Below are 24,102 nucleotides of genomic sequence, written 5' to 3'. Positions count from 1 at the left end.
CCCGGTCATGCCGAACTATCGACATTCTGGACAGGCCTAAAAAAAACATTTTAAAACCATTTTCACAAAAAATTGTAGATTTCTATTTTTGTCACCAAAAACGATGACTCCGATCATGCCGAACTAGCGACATTTTGGACAGGCCTAAAAAAAATGCATTTTAGAACCATTTTCAAAAAAAAAGCTCAGAATTCTTTTTTTCATTTTTTGACACAAAAACAGTGACCCCGGTCATGCCGAACTATCGACATTCTGGACAGGCCTAAAAAATTTTTTTTAAACCATTTTCACCAAAAATGGCTGATACTTTTTTCTTCATTTTTTGACACAAAAACAGTGACCCAGGTCATACCGACCTATCGACATTCTGGACATGCCTAAAAAAACATTTTAAAACCATTTTCACAAAAAATTGCAGATTTCTATTTTGTCCCTAAAAACGATGACTCCGATCATGCCGAAAAAGCGACATTCTGGACAGGCCAAAAAAAAAAATGTAGAACCATTTTCACCAAAAATTGCAGATATTTTTTTCTCATTTTCGTGACACAAAAACAGTGACCCCGGTCATGCCGAACTATCGACATTCTGGACAGGCCTAAAAAAAACATTTTAAAACCATTTTCACAAAAAATTGCAGATTTCTATTTTGTCCCTAAAAACGATGACTCCAATCATGCCGAAAAAGCGACATTCTGGACAGGCCTAAAAAAAATTTTTAGAACCATTTTCACAAAAAATTGCAGATATTTTTTTTTCATTTTCGTGACACAAAAACAGTGACCCCGGTCATGCCGAACTATCGACATTCTGGACAGGCCTAAAAAAACATTTTAAAACCATTTTCACAAAAAATTGCAGATTTCTATTTTGTCCCTAAAAACGATGACTCCGATCATGCCGAAAAAGCGACATTCTGGACAGGCCTAAAAAAAAATTTAAAAACCATTTTCACCAAAAATTGCTGATTTTTTTTTCTTCATTTTCGTGACACAAAAACAGTGACCCCGGTTATGCCGAACTATCGACATTCTGGACAGGCCGAAAAAAACATTTTAAAACCATTTTCACAAAAAATTGCAGATTTCGATTTTGTCCCTAAAAACGATGACTCCGATCATGCCGAAAAAGCGACATTCTGGACAGGCCTAAAAAAATTTTTTTGAACCATTTTCACAAAAAATTGCAGATATTTTTTTCTTATTTTCGTGACACAAAAACAGTGACCCCGGTCATGCCGAACTATCGACATTCTGGACAGGCCTAAAAAAAACATTTTAAAACCATTTTCACAAAAAATTGTAGATTTCTATTTTTGTCACCAAAAACGATGACTCCGATCATGCCGAACTAGCGACATTTTGGACAGGCCTAAAAAAAATGCATTTTAGAACCATTTTCAAAAAAAAAGCTCAGAATTCTTTTTTTCATTTTTTGACACAAAAACAGTGACCCCGGTCATGCCGAACTATCGACATTCTGGACAGGCCTAAAAAATTTTTTTAAAACCATTTTCACCAAAAATGGCTGATTTTTTTTTCTTCATTTTTTGACACAAAAACAGTGACCCAGGTCATACCGACCTATCGACATTCTGGACATGCCTAAAAAAACATTTTAAAACCATTTTCACAAAAAATTGCAGATTTCTATTTTGTCCCTAAAAACGATGACTCCGATCATGCCGAAAAAGCGACATTCTGGACAGGCCAAAAAAAAAAATGTAGAACCATTTTCACAAAAAATTGCAGATATTTTTTTCTCATTTTCGTGACACAAAAACAGTGACCCCGGTCATGCCGAACTATCGACATTCTGGACAGGCCTAAAAAAAACATTTTAAAACCATTTTCACTAAAAATTGCAGATTTCTATTTTGTCCCTAAAAACGATGACTCCAATCATGCCGAAAAAGCGACATTCTGGACAGGCCTAAAAAAAATTTTTAGAACCATTTTCACCAAAAATTGCAGATATTTTTTTTTCATTTTCGTGACACAAAAACAGTGACCCCGGTCATGCCGAACTATCGACATTCTGGACAGGCCTAAAAAAACATTTTAAAACCATTTTCACAAAAAATTGCAGATTTCTATTTTGTCCCTAAAAACGATGACTCCGATCATGCCGAAAAAGCGACATTCTGGACAGGCCTAAAAAAAAATTTAAAAACCATTTTACCAAAAATTGCTGATTTTTTTTTCTTCATTTTCGTGACACAAAAACAGTGACCCCGGTTATGCCGAACTAGCGACATTCTGGACAGGACTAAAAAAACATTTTAAAACCATATTCACAAAAAATGTTAGATTTCTATTTTTGTCACCAAAAACAAATACTCCGATCATGCCGAACTAGCAACATTTTGGACAGGCCTAAAAAAAAAGCATTTTAGAACCATTTTCAAAAAAAAAGCTCAGAATTCTTTTTTTAATTTTTTGACACAAAAACAGTGACCCCGGTCATGCCGAACTATCGACATTCTGGACAGGCCTAAAAAAAACATTTTAAAACCATTTTCACCAAAAATGGCTGATTTTTTTTTCTTCATTTTTTGACACAAAAACAGTGACCCAGGTCATACCGACCTATCGACATTCTGGACATGCCTAAAAAAACATTTTAAAACCATTTTCACAAAAAATTGCAGATTTCTATTTTGTCCCTAAAAACGATGACTCCGATCATGCCGAAAAAGCGACATTCTGGACAGGCCAAAAAAAAAAATGTAGAACCGTTTTCACAAAAAATTGCAGATATTTTTTTCTCATTTTCGTGACACAAAAACAGTGACCCCGGTCATGCCGAACTATCGACATTCTGGACAGGCCTAAAAAAAACATTTTAAAACAATTTTCACAAAAAATTGCAGATTTCTATTTTGTCCCTAAAAACGATGACTCCAATCATGCCGAAAAAGCGACATTCTGGACAGGCCTAAAAAAAAATTTTAGAACCATTTTCACAAAAAATTGCAGATATTTTTTTTTCATTTTCGTGACACAAAAACAGTGACCCCGGTCATGCCGAACTATCGACATTCTGGACAGGCCTAAAAAAACATTTTAAAACCATTTTCACAAAAAATTGCAGATTTCTATTTTGTCCCTAAAAACGATGACTCCGATCATGCCGAAAAAGCGACATTCTGGACAGGCCTAAAAAAAAATTTAAAAACCATTTTCACCAAAAATTGCTGATTTTTTTTTCTTCATTTTCGTGACACAAAAACAGTGACCCCGGTTATGCCGAACTATCGACATTCTGGACAGGCCGAAAAAAACATTTTAAAACCATTTTCACAAAAAATTGCAGATTTCGATTTTGTCCCTAAAAACGATGACTCCAATCATGCCGAAAAAGCGACATTCTGGACAGGCCTAAAAAAAATTCATTTTAGAACCATTTTCAAAAAAAAAGCTCAGAATTCTTTTTTTCATTTTTTGACACAAAAACAGTGACCCCGGTCATGCCGAACTATCGACATTCTGGACAGGCCTAAAAAAACATTTTAAAACCATTTTCACAAAAAATTGCAGATTTCTATTTTGTCCCTAAAAACGATGACTCCGATCATGCCGAAAAAGCGACATTCTGGACAGGCCAAAAAAAAAAATGTAGAACCATTTTCACAAAAAATTGCAGATATTTTTTTCTCATTTTCGTGACACAAAAACAGTGACCCCGGTCATGCCGAACTATCGACATTCTGGACAGGCCTAAAAAAAACATTTTAAAACCATTTTCACTAAAAATTGCAGATTTCTATTTTGTCCCTAAAAACGATGACTCCAATCATGCCGAAAAAGCGACATTCTGGACAGGCCTAAAAAAAATTTTTAGAACCATTTTCACAAAAAATTGCAGATATTTTTTTTTCATTTTCGTGACACAAAAACAGTGACCCCGGTCATGCCGAACTATCGACATTCTGGACAGGCCTAAAAAAACATTTTAAAACCATTTTCACAAAAAATTGCAGATTTCTATTTTGTCCCTAAAAACGATGACTCCGATCATGCCGAAAAAGCGACATTCTGGACAGGCCTAAAAAAAAATTTAAAAACCATTTTACCAAAAATTGCTGATTTTTTTTTCTTCATTTTCGTGACACAAAAACAGTGACCCCGGTCATGCCGAACTATCGACATTCTGGACAGGCCTAAAAAAACATTTTAAAACCATATTCACAAAAAATTTTAGATTTCTATTTTTGTCACCAAAAACAAATACTCCGATCATGCCGAACTAGCGACATTTTGGACAGGCCTAAAAAAAAAGCATTTTAGAACCATTTTCAAAAAAAAAGCTCAGAATTCTTTTTTTCATTTTTTGACACAAAAACAGTGACCCCGGTCATGCCGAACTATCGACATTCTGGACTGGCCTAAAAAAAACATTTTAAAACCATTTTCACAAAAAATTGCAGATTTCGATTTTGTCCCTAAAAACGATGACTCCGATCATGCCGAAAAAGCGACATTCTGGACAGGCCTAAAAAAAATTTTTTGAACCATTTTCACAAAAAATTGCAGATATTTTTTTCTCATTTTCGTGACACAAAAACAGTGACCCCGGTCATGCCGAACTATCGACATTCTGGACAGGCCTAAAAAATTTTTTTAAAACCATTTTCACCAAAAATGGCTGATTTTTTTTTCTTCATTTTTTGACACAAAAACAGTGACCCCCGGTCATACCGACCTATCGACATTCTGGACATGCCTAAAAAAACATTTTAAAACCATTTTCACAAAAAATTGCAGATTTCTATTTTGTCCCTAAAAACGATGACTCCGATCATGCCGAAAAAGCGACATTCTGGACAGGCCAAAAAAAAAAGCATTTTAGAAACCATTTTCAACAAAAAAAGTCTGCAGAATTCTTTTCTTTTCATTTTTTGATCACCTAAAAACGATGACTCCGGTCATGCCGAAAAAGCGACATTCTGGACAGGCCTAAAAAAAAATTTTAAAACCATTTTCACCAAAAATTGCTGATATTTTTTTTTCATTTTCGTGACACAAAAACAGTGACCCCGGTCATGCCGAACTATCGACATTCTGGACAGGCCTAAAAAAACATTTTAAAACCATTTTCACAAAAAATTGCAGATTTCTATTTTGTCCCTAAAAACGGTGACTCCGATCATGCCGAAAAAGCGACATTCTGGACAGGCCTAAAAAAAAAGCATTTTAGAACCATTTTCAAAAAAAAAGCTCAGAATTCTTTTTTTCATTTTTTGACACAAAAACAGTGACCCCGGTCATGCCGAACTATCGACATTCTGGACAGGCCTAAAAAAAACATTTTAAAACCATTTTCACAAAAAATTGCAGATTTCGATTTTGTCCCTAAAAACGATGACTCCGATCATGCCGAAAAAGCGACATTCTGGACAGGCCTAAAAAATTTTTTTTTAACCATTTTCACAAAAAATTGCAGATATTTTTTTCTCATTTTCGTGACACAAAAACAGTGACCCCGGTCATGCCGAACTATCGACATTCTGGACAGGCCCAAAAAAATTTTTTAAAACCATTTTCACCAAAAATGGCTGATTTTTTTTTCTTCATTTTTTGACACAAAAACAGTGACCCCCGGTCATACCGACCTATCGACATTCTGGACATGCCTAAAAAAACATTTTAAAACCATTTTCACAAAAAATTGCAGATTTCTATTTTGTCCCTAAAAACGATGACTCCGATCATGCCGAAAAAGCGACATTCTGGACAGGCCAAAAAAAAAAATGTAGAACCATTTTCACAAAAAATTGCAGATATTTTTTTCTCATTTTCGTGACACAAAAACAGTGACCCCGGTCATGCCGAACTATCGACATTCTGGACAGGCCTAAAAAAACATTTTAAAACCATTTTCACAAAAAATTGCAGATTTCTATTTTGTCCCTAAAAACGGTGACTCCGATCATGCCGAAAAAGCGACATTCTGGACAGGCCTAAAAAAAAAGCATTTTAGAACCATTTTCAAAAAAAAAGCTCAGAATTCTTTTTTTCATTTTTTGACACAAAAACAGTGACCCCGGTCATGCCGAACTATCGACATTCTGGACAGGCCTAAAAAAAATTTAAAAACCATTTTCACCAAAAATTGCTGATTTTTTTTTCTTCATTTTCGTGACACAAAAACAGTGACCCCGGTTATGCCGAACTAGCGACATTCTGGACAGGACTAAAAAAACATTTTAAAACCATTTTCACTAAAAATTGTAGATTTCTATTTTTGTCACCAAAAAGAAATACTCCGATCATGCCGAACTAGCGACATTTTGGACAGGCCTAAAAAAAAAGCATTTTAGAACCATTTTCAAAAAAAAAGCTCAGAATTCTTTTTTTAATTTTTTGACACAAAAACAGTGACCCCGGTCATGCCGAACTATCGACATTCTGGACAGGCCTAAAAAAAACATTTTAAAACCATTTTCACAAAAAATTGCAGATTTCGATTTTGTCCCTAAAAACGATGACTCCGATCATGCCGAAAAAGCGACATTCTGGACAGGCCTAAAAAAAATTTTTTGAACCATTTTCACAAAAAATTGCAGATATTTTTTTCTCATTTTCGTGACACAAAAACAGTGACCCCGGTCATGCCGAACTATCGACATTCTGGACAGGCCTAAAAAAAAAATTTAAAACCATTTTCACCAAAAATGGCTGATTTTTTTTTCTTCATTTTTTGACACAAAAACAGTGACCCCCGGTCATACCGACCTATCGACATTCTGGACATGCCTAAAAAAACATTTTAAAACCATTTTCACAAAAAATTGCAGATTTCTATTTTGTCCCTAAAAACGATGACTCCGATCATGCCGAAAAAGCGACATTCTGGACAGGCCAAAAAAAAAAATGTAGAACCATTTTCACAAAAAATTGCAGATATTTTTTTCTCATTTTCGTGACACAAAAACAGTGACCCCAGTCATGCCGAACTATCGACATTCTGGACAGGCCTAAAAAAACATTTTAAAACCATTTTCACAAAAAATTGCAGATTTCTATTTTGTCCCTAAAAACGATGACTCCGATCATGCCGAAAAAGCGACATTCTGGACAGGCCTAAAAAAAAATTTAAAAACCATTTTCACCAAAAATTGCTGATATTTTTTTTTCATTTTCGTGACACAAAAACAGTGACCCCGGTCATGCCGAACTATCGACATTCTGGACAGGCCTAAAAAAACATTTTAAAACCATTTTCACAAAAAATTGCAGATTTCTATTTTGTCCCTAAAAACGGTGACTCCGATCATGCCGAAAAAGCGACATTCTGGACAGGCCTAAAAAAAAAGCATTTTAGAACCATTTTCAAAAAAAAAGCTCAGAATTCTTTTTTTCATTTTTTGACACAAAAACAGTGACCCCGGTCATGCCGAACTATCGACATTCTGGACAGGCCTAAAAAAAAATTTAAAAACCATTTTCACCAAAAATTGCTGATTTTTTTTTCTTCATTTTCGTGACACAAAAACAGTGACCCCGGTTATGCCGAACTAGCGACATTCTGGACAGGACTAAAAAAACATTTTAAAACCATTTTCACAAAAAATTGTAGATTTCTATTTTTGTCACCAAAAACAAATACTCCGATCATGCCGAACTAGCGACATTTTGGACAGGCCTAAAAAAAAAGCATTTTAGAACCATTTTCAAAAAAAAAGCTCAGAATTCTTTTTTTAATTTTTTGACACAAAAACAGTGACCCCGGTCATGCCGAACTATCGACATTCTGGACAGGCCTAAAAAAAACATTTTAAAACCATTTTCACAAAAAATTGCAGATTTCGATTTTGTCCCTAAAAACGATGACTCCGATCATGCCGAAAAAGCGACATTCTGGACAGGCCTAAAAAATTTTTTTTTAACCATTTTCACAAAAAATTGCAGATATTTTTTTCTCATTTTCGTGACACAAAAACAGTGACCCCGTTCATGCCGAACTATCGACATACTGGACAGGCCCAAAAAAATTTTTTAAAACCATTTTCACCAAAAATGGCTGATTTTTTTTTCTTCATTTTTTGACACAAAAACAGTGACCCCCGGTCATACCGACCTATCGACATTCTGGACATGCCTAAAAAAACATTTTAAAACCATTTTCACAAAAAATTGCAGATTTCTATTTTGTCCCTAAAAACGATGACTCCGATCATGCCGAAAAAGCGACATTCTGGACAGGCCAAAAAAAAAAATGTAGAACCATTTTCACAAAAAATTGCAGATATTTTTTTCTCATTTTCGTGACACAAAAACAGTGACCCCGGTCATGCCGAACTATCGACATTCTGGACAGGCCTAAAAAAACATTTTAAAACCATTTTCACAAAAAATTGCAGATTTCTATTTTGTCCCTAAAAACGGTGACTCCGATCATGCCGAAAAAGCGACATTCTGGACAGGCCTAAAAAAAAAGCATTTTAGAACCATTTTCAAAAAAAAAGCTCAGAATTCTTTTTTTCATTTTTTGACACAAAAACAGTGACCCCGGTCATGCCGAACTATCGACATTCTGGACAGGCCTAAAAAAAAATTAAAAACCATTTTCACCAAAAATGGCTGATTTTTTTTTCTTCATTTTTTGACACAAAAACAGTGACCCCGGTCATACCGACCTATCGACATTCTGGACATGCCTAAAAAAACATTTTAAAACCATTTTCACAAAAAATTGCAGATTTCTATTTTGTCCCTAAAAACGATGACTCCGATCATGCCGAAAAAGCGACATTCTGGACAGGCCAAAAAAAAAAATGTAGAACCATTTTCACAAAAAATTGCAGATATTTTTTTCTCATTTTCGTGACACAAAAACAGTGACCCCGGTCATGCCGAACTATCGACATTCTGGACAGGCCTAAAAAAAACATTTTAAAACCATTTTCACCAACAATTGCAGATTTCTATTTTGTCCCTAAAAACGATGACTCCAATCATGCCGAAAAAGCGACATTCTGGACAGGCCTAAAAAAAATTTTTAGAACCATTTTCACAAAAAATTGCAGATATTTTTTTTTCATTTTCGTGACACAAAAACAGTGACCCCGGTCATGCCGAACTAGCGACATTCTGGACAGGCCTAAAAAAACATTTTAAAACCATTTTCACAAAAAATTGCAGATTTCTATTTTGTCCCTAAAAACGATGACTCCGATCATGCCGAAAAAGCGACATTCTGGACAGGCCTAAAAAAAAAATTAAAAACCATTTTCACCAAAAATTGCTGATTTTTTTTTCTTCATTTTCGTGACACAAAAACAGTGACCCCGGTTATGCCGAACTAGCGACATTCTGGACAGGCCTAAAAAAACATTTTAAAACCATTTTCACAAAAAATTGTAGATTTCTATTTTTGTCACCAAAAACAAATACTCCGATCATGCCAAACTAGCGACATTTTGGACAGGCCTAAAAAAAAAAGCATTTTAGAACCATTTTCAAAAAAAAAGCTCAGAATTCTTTTTTTCATTTTTTGACACAAAAACAGTGACCCCGGTCATGCCGAACTATCGACATTCTGGACAGGCCTAAAAAAAACATTTTAAAACCATTTTCACAAAAAATTGCAGATTTCTATTTTGTCCCTAAAAACGTTGACTCCGATCATGCCGAAAAAGCGACATTCTGGACAGGCCTAAAAAAAATTTTTAGAACCATTTTCACAAAAAATTGCAGATATTTTTTTTTCATTTTCGTGACACAAAAACAGTGACCCCGGTCATGCCGAACTATCGACATTCTGGACAGGCCTAAAAAAACATTTTAAAACCATTTTCACAAAAAATTGCAGATTTCTATTTTGTCCCTAAAAACGATGACTCCGATCATGCCGAAAAAGTGACATTCTGGACAGGCCTAAAAAAAAATTTTAAAACCATTTTCAACCAAAAATTGCTGATTTTTTTTTCTTCATTTTCGTGACACAAAAACAGTGACCCCGGTTATGCCGAACTAGCGACATTCTGGACAGGCCTAAAAAAAAAGCATTTTAGAACCATTTTCAAAAAAAAAGCTCAGAATTCTTTTTTTCATTTTTTGACACAAAAACAGTGACCCCGGTCATGCCGAACTATCGACATTCTGGACAGGCCTAAAAAAACATTTTAAAACCATTTTCACAAAAAATTGCAGATTTCTATTTTGTTCCTAAAAACGGTGACTCCAATCATGCCGAAAAAGCGACATTCTGGACAGGCCTAAAAAAAAAGCATTTTAGAACCATTTTCAAAAAAAAAGCTCAGAATTCTTTTTTTCATTTTTTGACACAAAAACAGTGACCCCGGTCATGCCGAACTATCGACATTCTGGACAGGCCTAAAAAAAAATTTAAAAACCATTTTCACCAAAAATGGCTGATTTTTTTTTCTTCATTTTTTGACACAAAAACAGTGACCCCGGTCATACCGACCTATCGACATTCTGGACATGCCTAAAAAAACATTTTAAAACCATTTTCACAAAAAATTGCAGATTTCTATTTTGTCCCTAAAAACGATGACTCCGATCATGCCGAAAAAGCGACATTCTGGACAGGCCAAAAAAAAAAATGTAGAACCATTTTCACAAAAAATTGCAGATATTTTTTTCTCATTTTCGTGACACAAAAACAGTGACCCCGGTCATGCCGAACTATCGACATTCTGGACAGGCCTAAAAAAAACATTTTAAAACCATTTTCACAAAAAATTGCAGATTTCTATTTTGTCCCTAAAAACGATGACTCCGATCATGCCGAAAAAGCGACATTCTGGACAGGCCTAAAAAAACATTTTAAAACCATTTTCACAAAAAATTGCAGATTTCGATTTTGTCCCTAAAAACGATGACTCCGATCATGCCGAAAAAGCGACATTCTGGACAGGCCTAAAAAAAAATTTTAGAACCATTTTCACAAAAAATTGCAGATATTTTTTTTTCATTTTCGTGACACAAAAACAGTGACCCCGGTCATGCCGAACTATCGACATTCTGGACAGGCCTAAAAAAACATTTTAAAACCATTTTCACAAAAAATTGCAGATTTCTATTTTGTCCCTAAAAACGATGACTCCGATCATGCCGAAAAAGCGACATTCTGGACAGGCCTAAAAAAAAAAAAAAAAACCATTTTCACAAAAAATTGCTGATTTTTTTTTCTTCATTTTCGTGACACAAAAACAGTGACCCCGGTTATGCCGAACTAGCGACATTCTGGACAGGCCTAAAAAAACATTTTAAAACCATTTTCACAAAAAATTGTAGATTTCTATTTTTGTCACCAAAAACAAATACTCCGATCATGCCGAACTAGCGACATTTTGGACAGGCCTAAAAAAAAGCATTTTAGAACCATTTTCAAAAAAAAGCTCAGAATTCTTTTTTTAATTTTTTGACACAAAAACAGTGACCCCGGTCATGCCGAACTATCGACATTCTGGACAGGCCTAAAAAAAACATTTTAAAACCATTTTCACAAAAAATTGCAGATTTCTATTTTGTCCCTAAAAACGTTGACTCCGATCATGCCGAAAAAGCGACATTCTGGACAGGCCTAAAAAAACATTTTAAAACCATTTTCACAAAAAATTGCAGATTTCGATTTTGTCCCTAAAAACGATGACTCCGATCATGCCGAAAAAGCGACATTCTGGACAGGCCTAAAAAAAATTTTTTGAACCATTTTCACAAAAAATTGCAGATATTTTTTTCTTATTTTCGTGACACAAAAACAGTGACCCCGGTCATGCCGAACTATCGACATTCTGGACAGGCCTAAAAAAAACATTTTAAAACCATTTTCACAAAAAATTGTAGATTTCTATTTTTGTCACCAAAAACGATGACTCCGATCATGCTTAACTAGCGACATTTTGGACAGGCCTAAAAAAAAAGCATTTTAGAACCATTTTCAAAAAAAAAGCTCAGAATTCTTTTTTTCATTTTTTGACACAAAAACAGTGACCCCGGTCATGCCGAACTATCGACATTCTGGACAGGCCTAAAAAAAAAATTTAAAACCATTTTCACCAAAAATGGCTGATTTTTTTTTCTTCATTTTTTGACACAAAAACAGTGACCCGGTCATACCGACCTATCGACATTCTGGACATGCCTAAAAAAAACATTTTAAAACCATTTTCACAAAAAATTGCAGATTTCTATTTTGTCCCTAAAAACGATGACTCCGATCATGCCGAAAAAGCGACATTCTGGACAGGCCTAAAAAAAAATTTAAAAACCATTTTCACAAAAAATTGCAGATTTCTATTTTGTCCCTAAAAACGTTGACTCCGATCATGCCGAAAAAGCGACATTCTGGACAGGCCTAAAAAAACATTTTAAAACCATTTTCACAAAAAATTGCAGATTTCGATTTTGTCCCTAAAAACGATGACTACGATCATGCCGAAAAAGCGACATTCTGGACAGGCCTAAAAAAAAATGTTTGAACCATTTTCACAAAAAATTGCAGATATTTTTTTCTCATTTTCGTGACACAAAAACAGTGACCCCGGTCATGCCGAACTATCGACATTCTGGACAGGCCTAAAAAAATTTTTTAAAACCATTTTCACCAAAAATGGCTGATTTTTTTTTCTTCATTTTTTGACACAAAAACAGTGACCCCGGTCATACCGACCTATCGACATTCTGGACATGCCTAAAAAAACATTTTAAAACCATTTTCACAAAAAATTGCAGATTTCTATTTTGTCCCTAAAAACGATGACTCCGATCATGCCGAAAAAGCGACATTCTGGACAGGCCAAAAAAAAAAATGTAGAACCATTTTCACAAAAAATTGCAGATATTTTTTTCTTCATTTTCGTGACACAAAAACAGTGACCCCGGTTATGCCGAACTAGCGACATTCTGGACAGGCCTAAAAAAACATTTTAAAACCATTTTCACAAAAAATTGTAGATTTCTATTTTTGTCACCAAAAACAAATACTCCGATCATGCCGAACTAGCGACATTTTGGACAGGCCTAAAAAAAAAGCATTTTAGAACCATTTTCAAAAAAAAGCTCAGAATTCTTTTTTTAATTTTTTGACACAAAAACAGTGACCCCGGTCATGCCGAACTATCGACATTCTGGACAGGCCTAAAAAAAACATTTTAAAACCATTTTCACAAAAAATTGCAGATTTCTATTTTGTCCCTAAAAACGTTGACTCCGATCATGCCGAAAAAGCGACATTCTGGACAGGCCTAAAAAAACATTTTAAAACCATTTTCACAAAAAATTGCAGATTTCGATTTTGTCCCTAAAAACGATGACTCCGATCATGCCGAAAAAGCGACATTCTGGACAGGCCTAAAAAAAAATGTTTGAACCATTTTCACAAAAAATTGCAGATATTTTTTTCTCATTTTCGTGACACAAAAACAGTGACCCCGGTCATGCCGAACTATCGACATTCTGGACAGGCCTAAAAAAAATTTTTAAAACCATTTTCACCAAAAATGGCTGATTTTTTTTTCTTCATTTTTTGACACAAAAACAGTGACCCCGGTCATACCGACCTATCGACATTCTGGACATGCCTAAAAAAACATTTTAAAACCATTTTCACAAAAAATTGCAGATTTCTATTTTGTCCCTAAAAACGATGACTCCGATCATGCCGAAAAAGCGACATTCTGGACAGGCCAAAAAAAAAAATGTAGAACCATTTTCACAAAAAATTGCAGATATTTTTTTCTCATTTTCGTGACACAAAAACAGTGACCCCGGTCATGCCGAACTATCGACATTCTGGACAGGCCTAAAAAAAACATTTTAAAACAATTTTCACAAAAAATTGCAGATTTCTTTTTTGTCACCAAAAACGAATACTCCGATCATGCCGAACTAGCGACATTTTGGACAGGCCTAAAAAAAAAGCATTTTAGAACCATTTTCAAAAAAAAAGCTCAGAATTCTTTTTTTCATTTTTTGACACAAAAACAGTGACCCCGGTCATGCCGAACTATCGACATTCTGGACAGGCCTAAAAAAAACATTTTAAAACAATTTTCACAAAAAATTGCAGATTTCTTTTTTGTCACCAAAAACGAATACTCCGATCATGCCGAACTAGCGACATTTTGGACAGGCCTAAAAAAAAAGCATTTTAGAACCATTTTCAAAAAAAAAGCTCAGAATTCTTTTTTTCATTTTTTGACACAAAAACAGTGACCCCGGTCATGCCGAACTATCGACATTCTGGACAGGCCTAAAAAAAACATTTTAAAACAATTTTCACAAAAAATTGCAGATTTCTTTTTTGTCACCAAAAACGAATACTCCGATCATGCCGAACTAGCGACATTTTGGACAGGCCTAAAAAAAAAGCATTTTAGAACCATTTTCAAAAAAAAAGCTCAGAATTCTTTTTTTCATTTTTTGACACAAAAACAGTGACCCCGGTCATGCCGAACTATCGACATTCTGGACAGGCCTAAAAAAAACATTTTAAAACCATTTTCACAAAAAATTGCAGATTTCTATTTTGTCCCTAAAAACGATGACTCCGATCATGCCGAAAAAGCGACATTCTGGACAGGCCTAAAAAAAAATTTTGGAACCATTTTCACAAAAAATTGCAGATATTTTTTTTTCATTTTCGTGACACAAAAACAGTGACCCCGGTCATGCCAAACTATCGACATTCTGGACAGGCCTAAAAAAACATTTTAAAACCATTTTCACAAAAAATTGCAGATTTCTATTATGTCCCTAAAAACGATGACTCCGATCATGCCGAAAAAGCGAAATTCTGGACAGGCCTAAAAAAATTTTTTAAAACCATTTTCACCAAAAATTGCTGATTTTTTTTTCTTCATTTTTTGACACAAAAACAGTGACCCCGGTCATGCCGAACTATCGACATTCTGGACAGGCCTAAAAAAAACATTTTAAAACTATTTTCACCAAAAATTGCAGATTTCTATTTTGTCCCTAAAAACGTTGACTCCGATCATGCCGAAAAAGCGACATTCTGGACAGGCCTAAAAAAATTTTTTAAAAACATTTTCACCAAAAATGGCTGATTTTTTTTTCTTCATTTTTTGACACAAAAACAGTGACCCCGGTCATACCGAACTATCGAACATTCTGGACAGGCCTAAAAAAAAATTTAGAACCATTTTCACAAAAAATTGCAGATATTTTTTTCTCATTTTCGTGACACAAAAACAGTGACCCCTGTCATGCCGAATTAGCGACATTCTGGACAGGCCTAAAAAAAACATTTTAAAACCATTTTCTCAAAAAATTGTAGATTTCTATTTTTGTCACCAAAAACGATGACTCCGATCATGCCGAAAAAGCGACATTTTGGACAGGCCTAAAAAAAATGCATTTTAGAACCATTTTCAAAAAAAAGCTCAGAATTCTTTTTTTCATTTTTTGACACAAAAACAGTGACCCCGGTCATGCCGAACTATCGACATTCTGGACAGGCCTAAAAAAAAATTTCAAAACCATTTTCACCAAAAATGGCTGATTTTTTTTTCTTCATTTTCGTGACACAAAAACAGTGACCCCGGTCATGCCGAACTATCGACATTCTGGACAGGCCTAAAAAAACATTTTAAAACCATTTTCACAAAAAATTACAGATTTCTATTTTGTCCCTAAAAACGATGACTCCGATCATGCCGAAAAAGCGACATTCTGGACAGGCCTAAAAAATTTTTTTTTAACCATTTTCACAAAAAATTGCAGATATTTTTTTTTCATTTTCGTGACACAAAAACAGTGACCCCGGTCATGCCAAACTATCGACATTCTGGACAGGCCTAAAAAAACATTTTAAAACCATTTTCACAAAAAATTGCAGATTTCTATTTTGTCCCTAAAAACGTTGACTCCGATCATGCCGAAAAAGCGACATTCTGGACAGGCCTAAAAAAAATTTAAAAAAACATTTTCACCAAAAATGGCTGATTTTTTTTTCTTCATTTTTTGACACAAAAACAGTGACCCCGGTCATACCGAACTATCGAACATTCTGGACAGGCCTAAAAAAAATTTTTAGAACCATTTTCACAAAAAATTGCTGATATTTTTTTCTCATTTTCGTGACACAAAAACAGTGACCCCTGTCATGGCGAATTAGCGACATTCTGGACAGGCCTAAAAAAACCATTTTAAAACCATTTTCTCAAAAAATTGTAGATTTCTATTTTTGTCACCAAAAACGATGACTCCGATCATGCCGAAAACGCGACATTTTGGACAGGCCTAAAAAAAATGCATTTTAGAACCATTTTCAAAAAAAAGCTCAGAATTCTTTTTTTCATTTTTTGACACAAAAACAGTGACCCCGGTCATGCCGAACTATCGACATTCTGGACAGGCCTAAAAAAACATTTTAAAACCATTTTCACAAAAAATTGCAGATTTCTATTTTGTCCCTAAAAACGATGACTCCGATCATGCCGAAAAAGCGACATTCTGGACAGGCCTAAAAAAAAAATGTAGAACCATTTTCACAAAAAATTGCAGATATTTTTTTCTCATTTTCGTGACACAAAAACAGTGACCCCGGTCATGCCGAACTAGCGACATTCTGGACAGGCCTAAAAAAAAACATTTTAAAACCATTTTCTCAAAAAATTGTAGATTTCTATTTTTGTCACCAAAAACGATGACTCCGATCATGCCGAAATAGCGACATTTTGGACAGGCCTAAAAAAAAAGCTTTTTAGAACCATTTTTTTAAAAAAAGCTCAGAATTCTTTTTTTCATTTTTTGACACAAAAACAGTGACCCCGGTCATGCCGAACTATCGTCATTCTGGACAGGCCTAAAAAAAAAATTAAAAACCATTTTCACCAAAAATGGCTGATTTTTTTTTCTTCATTTTTTGACACAAAAACAGTGACCCCGGTCATACCGAACTATCGACATTCTGGACATGCCTAAAAAAACATTTTAAAACCATTTTCACAAAAAATTGCAGATTTCTATTTTGTCCCTAAAGACGATGACTCCGATCATGCCGAAAAAGCGACATTTTGCACAGGCCTAAAAAAAAAGCATTTTAGAAACATTTTCAAAAAAAGATCAGACTTCTTTTTTTCATTTTTTGACACAAAAACAGTGACAACGGTCATGCCGAACTATCGACATTCTGGACAGGCCTAAAAAAAACATTTTAAAACCATTTTCACAAAAAATTGCAGATTTCTATTTTGTCCCTAAAAACGATGACTCCGATCATGCCGAAAAAGCGACATTCTGAACAGGCCTAAAAAAAAATTTTAGAACCATTTTCACAAAAAATTGCAGATATTTTTTTCTCATTTTCGTGACACAAAAACAGTGACCCCGGTCATGCCGAACTATCTACATTCTGGACAGGCCTAAAAAAAACATTTTAAAACCATTTTCACAAAAAATTGTAGATTTCTATTTTTGTCACCAAAAACGATGACTCCGATCATGCCGAACTAAGCGACATTTTGGACAGGCCTAAAAAAAAAGCATTTTAGAACCATTTTCAAAAAAAAAGCTCAGAATTCTTTTTTTCATTTTTTGACACAAAAACAGTGACCCCGGTCATGCCGAACTATCGTCATTCTGGACAGGCCTAAAAAAAAATTTAAAAACCATTTTCACTAAAAATTGCAGATATTTTTTTCTCATTTTCGTGACACAAAAACAGTGACCCCGGTCATGCCGAACTATCGACATTCTGGACAGGCCTAAAAAAAAATTTAAAAACCATTTTCACCAAAAATGGCTGATTTTTTTCTCTTCATTTTTTGACACAAAAACAGTGACCCCGGTCATACCGAACTATCGACATTCTGGACAGGCCTAAAAAAAACATTTTAAAACCATTTTCACAAAAAATAGCAGATTTCTATTATGTCCCTAAAAACGATGACTCCGATCATGCCGAAAAAGCGAAATTCTGGACAGGCCTAAAAAATTTTTTTAAAACCATTTTCACCAAAAATTGCTGATTTTTTTTTCTTCATTTTTTGACACAAAAACAGTGACCCCGGTCATGCCGAACTATCGACATTCTGGACAGGCCTAAAAAAAACATTTTAAAAAAATTTTCACAAAAAATTGCAGATTTCTATTTTGTCCCTAAAAACGTTGACTCCGATCATGCCGAAAAAGCGATATTCTGGACAGGCCTAAAAAAAAATGTAAAAAACATTTTCACCAAAAATGGCTGATTTTTTTTTCTTCATTTTTTGACACAAAAACAGTGACCCCGGTCATACCGAACTATCGACATTCTGGACAGGCCTAAAAAAATATTTTAGAACCATTTTCACAAAAAATTGCAGATATTTTTTTCTCATTTTCGTGACACAAAAACAGTGACCCCGGTCATGCCGAACTATCGACATTCTGGACAGGCCTAAAAAAAACATTTTAAAACCATTTTCACAAAAAAATTGCAGATTTCTATTTTGTCCCTAAAAACGATGACTCCGATCATGCCGAAAAAGCGACATTCTGGACAGGTCTAAAAAAAAATTTTAAAACCATTTTCACCAAAAATTGCTGATTTTTTTTTCTTCATTTTCGTGACACAAAAACAGTGACCCCTGTCATGCCGAATTAGCGACATTCTGGACAGGCCTAAAAAAAACATTTTAAAACCATTTTCTCAAAAAATTGTAGATTTCTATTTTTGTCACCAAAAACGATGACTCCGATCATGCCGAAAAAGCGACATTTTGGACAGGCCTAAAAAAAATGCATTTTAGAACCATTTTCAAAAAAAAGCTCAGAATTCTTTTTTTCATTTTTTGACACAAAAACAGTGACCCCGGTCATGCCGAACTATCGACATTCTGGACAGGGCTAAAAAAAAATTTAAAAACCATTTTCACCAAAAATGGCGGATTTTTTTTTCTTCATTTTTTGACACAAAAACAGTGACCCCGGTCATACCGAACTATCGACATTCTGGACATAACTAAAAAAAAAATGTTAAAACCATTTTCACAAAAAAATTGCAGATTTCTATTTTGTCCCTAAAAACGATGACTCCGATCATGCACAAAAAGCGACATTCTGGACAGGCCTAAAAAAAAAATGTAGAACCATTTTCACAAAAAATTGCAGATATTTTTTTCTCATTTTCGTGACACAAAAACTAGCGACATTCTGGACAGGCCTAAAAAAAAACATTTTAAAACCATTTTCACAAAAAATTGTAGATTTCTATTTTTGTCACCAAAAACGATGACTCCGATCATGCCGAACTAGCGACATTTTGGACAGGCCTAAAAAAAAAGCATTTTAGAACCATTTTTTTAAAAAAAGCTCAGAATTCTTTTTTTCATTTTTTGACACAAAAACAGTGACCCCGGTCATGCCGAACTATCGTCATTCTGGACAGGCCTAAAAAAAAATTTAAAAACCATTTTCACCAAAAATGGCTGATTTTTTTTTTCTTCATTTTTTGACACAAAAACAGTGACCCCGGTCATACCGAACTATCGACATTCTGGACATGCCTAAAAAAACATTTTAAAACCATTTTCACAAAAAATTGCAGATTTCTATTTTGTCCCTAAAAACGATGACTCCGATCATGCCGAAAAAGCGACATTTTGGACAGGCCTAAAAAAAAAGCATTTTAGAAACATTTTCAAAAAAAGATCAGACTTTTTTTCTTCATTTTTTGACACAAAAACAGTGACCCCGGTCATGCCGAACTATCGACATTCTGGACAGGCCTAAAAAAAACATTTTAAAACCATTTTCACAAAAAATGCAGATTTCTATTTTTGTCACCTAAAAACGAATGACTCCGATCATGCCGAAAAAGCGACATTTTGGACAGGCCTAAAAAAAAAGCATTTTAGAAACATTTTCAAAAAAAAGCTCAGACTTCTTTTTTTCATTTTTTGACACAAAAACAGTGACCACGGTCATGCCGAACTATCGACATTCTGGACAGGCCTAAAAAAAACATTTTAAAACCATTTTCACAAAAAAATTGCAGATTTCTATTTTGTCCCTAAAAACGATGACTCCGATCATGCCGAAAAAGCGACATTCTGGACAGGTCTAAAAAATTTTTTAAAACCATTTTCACAAAAATTGCAGATATTTTTTTTCTTCATTTTCGTGACACAAAAACAGTGACCCCTGTCATTCCGAATTAGCGACATTCTGGACAGGCCTAAAAAAACCATTTTAAAACCATTTTCTCAAAAAATTGTAGATTTCTATTTTTGTCACCAAAAACGATGACTCCGATCATGCCGAACTAGCGACATTTTGGACAGGCCTAAAAAAAAAGCATTTTAGAACCATTTTCAAAAAAAAGCTCAGAATTCTTTTTTTCATTTTTTGACACAAAAACAGTGACCCCGGTCATGCCGAGCTATCGTCATTCTGGACAGGCCTAAAAAAAATATTAAAAACCATTTTCACCAAAAATGGCTGATTTTTTTTTCTTCATTTTTTGACACAAAAACAGTGACCCCGGTCATACCGAACTATCGACATTCTGGACATGCCTAAAAAAACATTTTAAAACCATTTTCACCAAAAATTGCAGATTTCTATTTTGTCCCTAAAAACAGTGACCCCGGTCATGCCGAACTATCGACATTCTGGACAGGCCTAAAAAAAACATTTTAAAACCATTTTCACAAAAAAATGTAGATTTCTATTTTTGTCACCAAAAACGAATACTCCGATCATGCCGAACTAGCGACATTTTGGACAGGCCTAAAAAAAAAGCATTTTAGAACCATTTTCAAAAAAAAAGCTCAGAATTCTTTTTTTCATTTTTTGACACAAAAACAGTGACCCCGGTCATGCCGAACTATCGACATTCTGGAAAGGCCTAAAAAAAACATTTTAAAACCATTTTCACAAAAAAATTGCAGATTTCTATTTTGTCCCTAAAAACGATGACTCCGATCATGCCGAATTAGCGACATTCTGGACAGGCCTAAAAAAAAACATTTTAAAACCATTTTCTCAAAAAATTGTAGATTTCTATTTTTGTCACCAAAAACGATGACTCCGATCATGCCGAAAAAGCGACATTTTGGACAGGCCTAAAAAAAATGCATTTTAGAACCATTTTCAAAAAAAAGCTCAGAATTCTTTTTTTCATTTTTTGACACAAAAACAGTGACCCCGGTCATGCCGAACTATCGACATTCTGGACAGGCCTAAAAAAAAATTTAAAAACCATTTTCACCAAAAATGGCTGATTTTTTTTTCTTCATTTTTTGACACAAAAACAGTGACCCCGGTCATACCGAACTATCGACATTCTGGACATGCCTAAAAAAACATTTTAAAACCATTTTCACAAAAAATTGCAGATTTCTATTTTGTCCCTAAAAACGATGACTCCGATCATGCCGAAAAAGCGACATTCTGGACAGGCCTAAAAAAAAAATGTAGAACCATTTTCACAAAAAATTGCAGATATTTTTTTCTCATTTTCGTGACACAAAAACAGTGACCCCGGTCATGCCGAACTAGCGACATTCTGGACATGCCTAAAAAAAACATTTTAAAACCATTTTCACAAAAAATTGTAGATTTCTATTTTTGTCACCAAAAACGATGACTCCGATCATGCCGAAATAGCGACATTTTGGACAGGCCTAAAAAAAAAGCTTTTTAGAACCATTTTTTAAAAAAAGCTCACAATTCTTTTTTTCATTTTTTGACACAAAAACAGTGACCCCGGTCATGCCGAACTATCGTCATTCTGGACAGGCCTAAAAAAAAATTTAAAAACCATTTTCACCAAAAATGGCTGATTTTTTTTTCTTCATTTTTTGACACAAAAACAGTGACCCCGGTCATACCGAACTATCGACATTCTGGACATGCCTAAAAAAACATTTTAAAACCATTTTCACAAAAAATTGCAGATTTCTATTTTGTCCCTAAAGACGATGACTCCGATCATGCCGAAAAAGCGACATTTTGGACAGGCCTAAAAAAAAAGCATTTTAGAAACATTTTCAAAAAAAGATCAGACTTCTTTTTTTCATTTTTTGACACAAAAACAGTGACAACGGTCATGCCGAACTATCGACATTCTGGACAGGCCTAAAAAAAAACATTTTAAAACCATTTTCACAAAAAATTGTAGATTTCTATTTTTGTCACCAAAAACGATGACTCCGATCATGCCGAACTAGCGACATTTTGGACAGGCCTAAAAAAAAAGCATTTTAGAACCATTTTTTTAAAAAAAGCTCAGAATTCTTTTTTTCATTTTTTGACACAAAAACAGTGACCCCGGTCATGCCGAACTATCGTCATTCTGGACAGGCCTAAAAAAGAATTTAAAAACCATTTTCACCAAAAATGGCTGATTTTTTTTTTCTTCATTTTTTGACACAAAAACAGTGACCCCGGTCATACCGAACTATCGACATTCTGGACATGCCTAAAAAAACATTTTAAAACCATTTTCACAAAAAATTGCAGATTTCTATTTTGTCCCTAAAAACGATGACTCCGATCATGCCGAAAAAGCGACATTTTGGACAGGCCTAAAAAAAAAGCATTTTAGAAACATTTTCAAAAAAAGATCAGACTTCTTTTTTTCATTTTTTGACACAAAAACAGTGACCCCGGTCATACCGAACTATCGACATTCTGGACATGCCTAAAAAAACATTTTAAAACCATTTTCACAAAAAATAGCAGATTTCTATTTTGTCCCTAAAAACAATGACTCCGATCATGCCGAAAAAGCGACATTTTGGACAGGCCTAAAAAAAAAGCATTTTAGAACCATTTTCAAAAAAAGCTCAGACTTCTTTTTTTCATTTTTTGACACAAAAACAGTGACCACGGTCATGCCGAACTATCGACATTCTGGACAGGCCTAAAAAAAACATTTTAAAACCATTTTCACAAAAAAATTGCAGATTTCTATTTTGTCCCTAAAAACGATGACTCCGATCATGCCGAAAAAGCGACATTCTGGACAGGTCTAAAAAAAATTTTTAAAACCATTTTCACAAAAAATTGCTGATATTTTTTTTCTTCATTTTCGTGACACAAAAACAGTGACCCCTGTCATTCCGAATTAGCGACATTCTGGACAGGCCTAAAAAAACCATTTTAAAACCATTTTCTCAAAAAATTGTAGATTTCTATTTTTGTCACCAAAAACGATGACTCCTATCATGCCGAACTAGCGACATTTTGGACAGGCCTAAAAAAAAAGCATTTTAGAACCATTTTCAAAAAAAAGCTCAGAATTCTTTTTTTCATTTTTTGACACAAAAACAGTGACCCCGGTCATGCCGAGCTATCGTCATTCTGGACAGGCCTAAAAAAAAATTTAAAAACCATTTTCACCAAAAATGGCTGATTTTTTTTTCTTCATTTTTTGACACAAAAACAGTGACCCCGGTCATACCGAACTATCGACATTCTGGACATGCCTAAAAAAACATTTTAAAACCATTTTCACCAAAAATTGCAGATTTCTATTTTGTCCCTAAAAACAGTGACCCCGGTCATGCCGAACTATCGACATTCTGGACAGGCCTAAAAAAAACATTTTAAAACCATTTTCACAAAAAAATGTAGATTTCTATTTTTGTCACCAAAAATGAATACTCCGATCATGCCGAACTAGCGACATTTTGGACAGGCCTAAAAAAAAAGCATTTTAGAACCATTTTCAAAAAAAAAGCTCAGAATTCTTTTTTTCATTTTTTGACACAAAAACAGTGACCCCGGTCATGCCGAGCTATCGTCATTCTGGACAGGCCTAAAGAAAACATTTTAAAACCATTTTCACAAAAAAATTGCAGATTTCTATTTTGTCCCTAAAAACGATGACTCCGATCATGCCGAAAAAGCGACATTCTGGACAGGTCTAAAAAAAATTTTTAAAACCATTTTCACAAAAAATTGCAGATATTTTTTTTCTTCATTTTCGTGACACAAAAACAGTGACCCCTGTCATTCCGAATTAGCGACATTCTGGACAGGCCTAAAAAAACCATTTTAAAACCATTTTCTCAAAAAATTGTAGATTTCTATTTTTGTCACCAAAAACGATGACTCCGATCATGCCGAACTAGCGACATTTTGGACAGGCCTAAAAAAAAAGCATTTTAGAACC

This window comes from Salmo salar, chromosome 13 (assembly GCF_965601325.2).
Source record: "Salmo salar chromosome 13, fSalSal1, whole genome shotgun sequence".
NCBI lineage: Eukaryota > Metazoa > Chordata > Actinopteri > Salmoniformes > Salmonidae > Salmo > Salmo salar.
Note: the sequence above shows the minus strand (reverse complement) of the source record.